The 8,871-nt window shown below is 41.2% G+C and overlaps 1 pseudogene; it reads right to left on the reverse strand.

The window, feature by feature from the left end:
• Positions 1 to 267: 267 nt before the first annotated feature.
• Positions 268 to 327, reverse strand: LOC126254818 (U6 spliceosomal RNA; annotated as a pseudogene).
• Between the last annotated feature and the right edge of the window lie 8,544 nt (positions 328 to 8,871).

Genomic DNA, 8,871 nt, shown 5'->3' on the forward strand with positions numbered 1-8,871 from the left:
TTCCTTGTAAGGAAGGTAAAAAAGAATCACATAAATGAAACTTCCTGTCAGATTAAAAGCATGGACGGCACCAAGTCTCGAAGTCGGGATCTTTCTTTTCCCTAGGCAAGTGCTCTACCGACTTTTTTTTTTCTATATAGTTCGTTGCGTTTGGTCTGGACAGACGCCACAAGACATCCGTTCAAGTTGATCGTTGATTCCTTGACTCAGTTTTCTTATTACAGAGGGGACGCAGCCCTCTGACCGAAAACGCTGAGCTATCGTGCCGGCATGCTAATCTTCTCTGTATCGTTCCAATTTTAGTATTTGTACCGCCGAAGCGAGTACTTCTCCTACCTTCCAAACTTCACAGAAACTCTCCTGCGAAATTTGCAGAAGTAGCACTCCTGGAAGAAAAGGCATTGCCAAGACATGGCGTAGCCACTACCTGGGGGATGTTTCCTGAGTGAAATTTTCAGTCTGCGGCGGAGTGTGCGCCGAAATGAAACTTCCTGGCAGATTACAACTGTATGTCGGATCGAGACTCGAACTCGGGGCTATGACAAGGACCGACACACAGTTTTAATCTGGCAGGAAGTTTCATATCAGGGCACACTGCGTTGCAGAATGAAAGTTTCATTCTGGAATCACATAAATGTTTGCTTTTTAAACAAAACTTATATCCCAGTTAAGAATGACTTCAATTCTCTTCCATTATTATTTTTGATTGTTTGTCGTTAAGTACGCAATTATCTTTCCTTCCTTGCTTTAATAACGATAATAGCTAATATACGACCAGATGACTTTTCACCGACCAATGATATGAATACTCTTTACTTGGCATTAACTAATTCTACTCAGTTACTTTCCTTATAGGTTTTCTCCGCGTTAACGAAATTAACTCATCAGTAGTGGTGACTTTAGCTTTCCTGCGTAAAAGTGAAATTTGTAAATGTCTCTCACAAAAATTAAGTTTACCTAGTACGTAGTATCAAAATATTTTGAACAGGAACCACAAATGTTATTATTTACTGAAGTGAACAACTAACACAAATTCTTTAATTTAGTTTACTCTTCTGCGACGAACGTAGCGTCCTTTATTTTAACTTCATTTATCTAGGTACAGTGAAACTTGGCATGTGTGCGGGTGCCAGCAACAAAACTCGTTATTCCCCCCACGAGCGGTAATGAAACACAAAAAGAGAGACAAAAAAGCGACGTGCCCGAAAATTTTACAAGAGAAAAAAGCTCTGCCTGTTCAGTCGTTGGCGATCCACTACAGTCCCTAAAATGAAATTTGGCCATTAGTCTTTAAGAGTAAGACAAGTCGCAGTTTTGCTACTTGCTGTTAGTGGGATGGCTCCTCTTTACTGGGTTTTATTCTGAACAACGGTGAAGGACAGGGTAAACTCAAATTATTGAGGAGAAAGTCAATTTCAACAAGCCAAGTAAAACCGCTCGTAATCTGCTAAAGCAATACCACCAATACGTACTCCAGTCAACACCTCACTCGAGGCACCACAGAACCAACCAACTTTCAACAAAATAGGAGCAGTGACCCAATTACCTCGGAGTGCTTTCAGACAACTAGCAGGACGACATTGATAAAATTCGGATAATTTCTGATAAAACCAGTTGGAATGACTATCTCCAAAACGAAGACTTGGTTACCACAGTTCCTTCCACGATACACGTAAATGATTAATCATTACTTACTCCCACAAAATACTATTAATCAATAAATCTCTCCCTTGCCAGTACTAGGCAATTCATTGGAGCGAATAATAACAGCGGAACCTACTCGAACAAAGTCGGTCATAAATCGGTCTTGGGAGAAAAAAATCTCACAGCCTCGCCAGTTAATGGTAATCTGTTCACTATTTTAGATTTACCGAACCCGTACGTCCGCTTATCAAGGAGTCTGGCCCCAACAGACCAAAAATCAGACCTCAACCAAGACGGACTAGGACGTGTCGTCTTTTCATGAACTGAGCCCGGCGAATCTCATACGAGAACTGCCTATCTTTCTCAAGTAAAAGTGATTTGGAACCAGCATTGCTGACAAATATGTAGCGTCGCCTCTACCTTTGACAATGATTTCATTTTTATCGTGAGACTTCGACGAACTCGAGCGGCGGCCAGCTACTCCGCAGTCTTGTTACCTCTCCAGTTTCTGCAACGGCCAGTGACGATAGCTACTTAGAGCGTTAATCTCCTTCGGCCTCCCACGAACTATGAATTTACGGCTTTGTTACCGCTAACATACATAATGTATAAGACATACATTGTCTGTTGTTGACAAAGTCCGTTGTCGAAAGCTTTATGTGTGAAAATCTTTTTGTTGTGCCTGTCTGCGACTTAACATCTCCGCTATATGGTGAGTAGCAACTTTCCTTCTCATAATATTGTTAATACATTTTTACATACACAAACCTTGTTTTCAGACCCACATGCACTCTGATACCGAACAATAGTAAAGGTGAACTTGACCCTGTGTCCATGGCACAGGACAATAGCTAAAACAAAATAAAAGGACGTGCCGAAAAGTAATACCTTGTAATTTTTATGCGAAAATTCTTAGATCTTTTCAAATGAAAGAAGCTTTACTAACGTTCTACATCTTTGTTCTTCGCTGCTGCACCGAGCGAGGTGGCGCAGTGGTTAGCACACTGGACTCGCATTCGAGAGGACGACGGTTCAAACGCGAGTCCGGCCATCACGATTTAGGATTTCCGTGATTTCCCTAAATCGCAAAAGACAGATGCCGGGATGGTTGCTTTGAAAGGGTGCGGACGATTTTCTTCCCCATCCTTGACACAAAATGAGCCTGTGCTCCATCTCTAATGACCAAAATGTCGACGGGACGTTAACCCCAATCTTCTTTCCTTCGTTCCTCATATATACGTATTTATTCCTCAATATAGTCACCCTGGCGGCGAATGCATTTCTCCCAAAGAGGGACCAGTTTGCTGATATCATCAGGATAGAATGTTTGACTTTGTTGACGAAACCGCAGCCTCACTCTGTTTGCACTACTTCATCACTATCAAAGAGAAGTTGTCGAAGGAGTTCAAGTTCTGGAAAAGATGAAGCTCTGACACACACGTTCGGGTTTGCACCACCATTTCCTTCATTACGAGCGCGAAAAACCCAATGTGGCATATCTCTGGTTTCGATATAATCGCCACTGTACACAGTTTCATTATTCTATGGATTTCAATTTTAGGCACGTTTTCTGCAGTTAGGAACTATTTTAAAACACACTCTTTCACACACAATGACACACGTTACACGCTGTCACGTAGCAATTCGGAGTCCTATAGTGGCAGCGGGTTGCAACTTGCGTTAGTGAAGCATGAAAGTTCATCGAGTGATATATCTGAAACTTCTCCATCAAAAATTAAGAATGACTGTGCTGGTAAGCTTCTACGTTATTTGATTTTCAAACAGCTGAGCAAAACTGAACGTACTCAGACAGTTCTCTCTTTACTTATTCTGATCATCACTAAACTGACACACGATATTTTTTAGCGCAACGCAATCTGACTTCCAATAATCCCTACAAAAGAATGGCCCTGACTAACAATAACCTACACCTTTCATAAATCACCTCACAAAGATCTTCGTTACTCGAACTGTTGCAATACAGTGAGCGCCAATACTGCCAGCTAAATAAAAGATTCTAACTACTGAAGGCACTAACTACTGATAGGCATAGTTAGCAAATGAAAGATTTTGATAGAGAACAAACAATGCATTTATCTTAATAGTGTTCAAAAAACATTATATATGAGATCCAGTCTTCCAAATTTCCTTTTTCTGACGGGCACACTTCCAGATCGTCGACTCTCAAAACTCTGGCATCTCTCTTCCACATCCACCACTGCTGGCGGCTCACCTCCAACTGCCCAACGCTACGCGCTGTTCACATCCAACTGCCCAACACTACACAAGCGAATATTCCAACAATGAGTCCAACCAGCCACAGACTGCACACAGCGTAGTCAGCGATTTTCATACAGAGCACTACGTGGCGTTACCAACATAAAAACCTAAACAGCCTACGACATCTCAAACGATATTGACAACAGAAGAAAAAATTCGGAGGCATTTCACTTCAGAACGCAATCGCAAGCAACCCGAAATTATCAGCATTTGATATCAAGGGGAAAGCTGCAAAGTGACATAAAACATGAAATAGTTTGAGTATCTCAAATAAGCAGCAACGTGAGGTGCCATGTGCTACAAGAACGATTCCCAGTGACTTACACAGTAGTGAAGATCCACATAAGATCCTGCAAATTTTTAAAAGACACACGTAATGGATAACACTTTATTAAACGAATTACTAGGAGTGGCCCAAGTAAGAATGAAAGTTTGGGTAACACACTTCAATCAGATATATGTTAATGGAGGGACTCGTCAAACTACAAAACGAAACTATCGGTCACAATCACAGTTTTGTTCGTTGGCATATAAACATACAATACACGGACAAAGTTTGTGGTTATGAACTATAGCATTCGCACATGTGGGTGGACACATGAAAGCATAATATGAAACCATATCGCTGGTATGCCAAATGACTGCGTAAATGGTTAGTGATTTCATGAAAGATCACCAGAAAGGCAAGAACGAACACAAACATATTCGGTAAAGCGCATGTTCAAAAGTATAATACTGTTCCCTTTATCTGATTTCGTGGCTATGATATCTCGCTGATGTAATTTCCTTTTGAAGGACCTGAGGGTGTGAAAATAATTAGCCTGTGGGGTGTTACACTCAAATGGTTTTCCATTTATTAGTGCATGAGCACCTAAACGTTTTGCAATGGAAGCATATTCCAGAACGACTTTCATTGCATTTATTTGTTTTTCTGATGGAGAGTGGGAAGCAGGGTATTTAAAATGTTTATCAGGCACATTTTGTTCTTTTGACGTTAGGACCAAGTTCGACAGGTTAATTATGTGGTGGGAAATCTTTTGTTCGCAAACTGGGGTGCACTCAGATTACTAATCATAGCCAATTTCTTGCTCTGTCGTAAGAATATACAATTAATAAGAGCACTCACACACTGACGAACTGCGCAATCAAAGACAGCGAACTCACGTGGGTACAACTTCTATGTGATAGCCATATGTACCACTTTTCCGTCAGTATACACGTTGTCACGAACATGATACCACTTCTTCATTTCTTCCTCTATCCACGTACATCTTGCGAACTCGATGGCTGTATCTGCAGCGGTAGATGTCCCTCTTAACTTTAGGATGACGTACTTCGGCGTAATTTTGCATTATAAAATGATTCAAATGGCTCTGAGCACTATGGGACTTAACATCTATGGTCATCAGTCCCCTAGAACTTAGAACTACGTAAACCTAACTAACCTAATGACATCACACAACACCCAGTCATCACGAGGCAGAGAAAATCCCTGACCCCGCCGGGAATCGAACCCGGGAACCCGGGCGTGGGAAGCGAGAACGCTACTGCACGACCACGAGCTGCGGACTTTTGCATTATAAATATAGACCACACTTGAGCACATCATGACTCAAGAATGGCTAGCTATCCCTCCAGCTTAAATCACCCTCAACACCCATGTTACGCCTGAAACTGAAAAACGGAAACCTTGTAACGGCTGACAAGAATAATGGTTAACTTACAGAGGGTGCAACTCCAGTAATGGCAGGCGTAATCGCAAGCCATTTTGGACAGCTTAGTCAACACTGTGGCGAGTCATTGTGTACCCCGTATCGTTACTTGAGTGTGTCATGTCCCGTACTGATACTCTATGTAATAATTCACTCGTGTCGTTAAGGAAGCGTCTGTGAGCATCAACCAAAACGTCATCTGTACCGGGCTCAAACTTCAAAATTCTTTAAATTTTGAACAAAAACCTTCAGCAATGGAGGCCGAAGGCTTCCGGCATAAGAAGTCATCCCCGTTCTGCCAACGGCCATGTAAAAGAGAGTGGAAGTGCTGAATGAGGTTTAAGGAACCCTCTTTCCCATGGGGTGTGAAACTCCCCCTCAAGGGCGGAACCATCAGCAATAACAAAGGCATGAGCATGCAGAAGACAATGGAAACCACTACATCAAAGACACAGAATGTAAATCCACAGGACATGTGCCCTGTAACTGAAAAAGTGTGACAATCAAGGATAACGTTAAATGAGTCGGGGCGTGGAATTCCAGAAGTTAAAACGGGGCAGGGAAAATCTGAAAACGGAAATGATAAGGCTCAATCTAGATATAGTGAAGTGAAATGGAAAGAAAAAGATTTCTGATAAGATGACTAAATAATAATAGAAACAGGAGCAGGATACATTAAGAACAGCAGACAGTGAGTTGCTGTGAACAACTCACTTATAAGGTGATTCTCGTCAGAACAGATAACAACCAACACCAACAAAGTTCAGGTACACATGCCGATGTGGCAGCCAGAAGATGAAAATACAGAGAAATTATATGAAGACATTGAACGAGTAATTTAGTACGTAAAGGTATGTGAAAATCTAATAGTTATGGACGACTGCAAAGCTGTTATAGGGCAAGAACAGGAAGAAAACGTTACAGTAGAGTATCTGCTTGGTGGTAGAACTAAGAGAGGAGAAAGACTAAGTGAGTGCTACAACAAATTGCATCCAGTAATAGCGAATAGTCTGTTCAAGAATCGCAGGAGGATGAGGTAAACTTGGAAAAGGACGAGAGATACAGGAAGATTCCAGTTAGATTACGTCATGGTTAGGCAGAGATTCCTAAATCAGATACTGGATTGTAAGGCGTACCCAGGAGCAGATATATACTCAGATCACAATGTAGTAGTGATGAAGATGGGCTGAAGTTTAACAGACAAGTCAGGAAGAATCAATGTGCAAAGATGTGGGATACGGAAGTACTAACGAATGAAGAGACACACTTGTAGTTCTCCAAGGCTATAGATACTGCGACAAGGAATATCTCAGTAGGCAGTTCAGAAAAGGACATCTCGAAAAAGGGCAGTGGCAGAAGTTGGAAAGAAAACCGTAGTTACTAGGAACGTAACTGCGACAGAAGAAATACTTCTGTTGACCCACGAAAGAAGGACGTACAAAAATGTTCAGGGAAATTCATGAGTATAGAAATACAAGTCACTTAGGAATTAAAGAAATAGGAAGTGCAGGTAAGATAAGGCGAAATGGCTACATGAAAATTGTGAAGAAATCGAAAAAGAAATGATTGTCGGAAGGACTGGCTCAGAATATAGAAAAGTCAAAACAACATTCGTTGAAATCAAATGCAACAGCGGTAACATTAAAAGGGCAACGTGAATTCCAGTGTTAAATGAAGAGGAGAAAGCGGATAGGTGGAAACAGTACACTGAAGGCCTCTATGAGGGGGAAGATTTGTCTGACGTGATAGAAGAAGGAACAGGAGTCAATTGAGAAGAGATAATAGATGTAACAATAGGTTCAGAATTTAAGAGAGCTTTTGAGGACATCAGATCAAAAAAGGCAGAAAGAATTGACAACATTCCATCAGAAGTTCTAAAATCATTGGCGAAAGTGGCAACAAGACGATTATTCACATTGGTATCTACAGTCAGAGTTTCGGAAAAACTCCATCCACACAACGCCGAAAATTGCAAGAGCCGGTAAGTGCGTGAATTATCGCATTGTCAGCTTAAAAGCTTATGGAACCCAGTTGCAGTCAAGAATAGTACACAGAAGAACGGAAGAGAAAGTTTAAGATGTGTTAGGTGACGATCAGTTTGCCTGCAGGAAAGGTAAAGGCACCCGAGAGACAGATCTCAAGTTGTGGTTGACAATGGAAGCTAGACTAACGAAGAATCAAAACACATTCATAGGATTTGAATATCTGAAATAAGCGTTCGACTATGTAAAATGTTGTAAGATGTTCGAAATTCGGAGAAATGTGGAGTAAGATACATGAAAAGACGGTTAATTATACAATATGACAGGAAAAAAGAGGGAATAATAAGACTGGAGGATCGAGAATGAAGTGCTCGGATTAAAAAGGGTAAAAGATGAATGTAACCTTTGGCCCCCTACTTCGAAGAAGCGCTGACAGAAATAAAACAAAGGTTCAAGAGTGCGATTAAAATTCAAAGGAATCCTGCTACGTAGGCAGCTAAGTAACCCATGTCAGATGGAGCAGGGAGGACGTAAAGAGCAGAGTGGCGATGGCAAAAAGGGCAAGCCACCCAACGGTGTGTGGCGCAGGGCACTTTACGTGCCACTGTCATTACGGATTTGGCAGTGCTAGTTGCAGAGGTTGGCCAGATGCCCTTCCTTCTGCCACCCCGAACACGCTAAATACCTGCTGAAGCAACAATAAGGATTACCATTGTCCCTGTATGTACTCATTAGCGTTCTTTCCAACCAGATCTTCCTCATTTTCCAATATTCGTAGCTGATGCAGTCTCCTTATATTTCCTTTCCCCAGAACTCGCTATATCACAAAACATCTATTTTGTACACCTACATTATAAATTCTTCTTATATCCACCATTCTCATTATTATGTGGATAAAGTTAATGATTTTCTGAGTCCCACAAACTTCTACGTCCTTCCTTAAGGCCCTACTAAATTATTCAAGGATGACATTAAACGTATAACCAATTCAACGTAGATTATTTGCTGTGCACGTGGAATGGCACTACCAGACAGATCAAGACATTTTTGCACAACTTAAAACAGTCAACATAAAAATATTCAATTCACAATAGAGATTGGCAAAAAATCCATAAACTTCCTAGAGCTCACCAATGACATAAGTAAACGCACAAATTGTTTCAAAATGTGTAGAGAAAGTACAACTACAGACACATTAATACTTTCTTGCTCACAGCATCCAGCAATGCACAAGCATGCAGCTTTCCACTCAG

The sequence above is a fragment of the Schistocerca nitens genome, chromosome 4, assembly GCF_023898315.1.
Source record: "Schistocerca nitens isolate TAMUIC-IGC-003100 chromosome 4, iqSchNite1.1, whole genome shotgun sequence".
NCBI lineage: Eukaryota > Metazoa > Arthropoda > Insecta > Orthoptera > Acrididae > Schistocerca > Schistocerca nitens.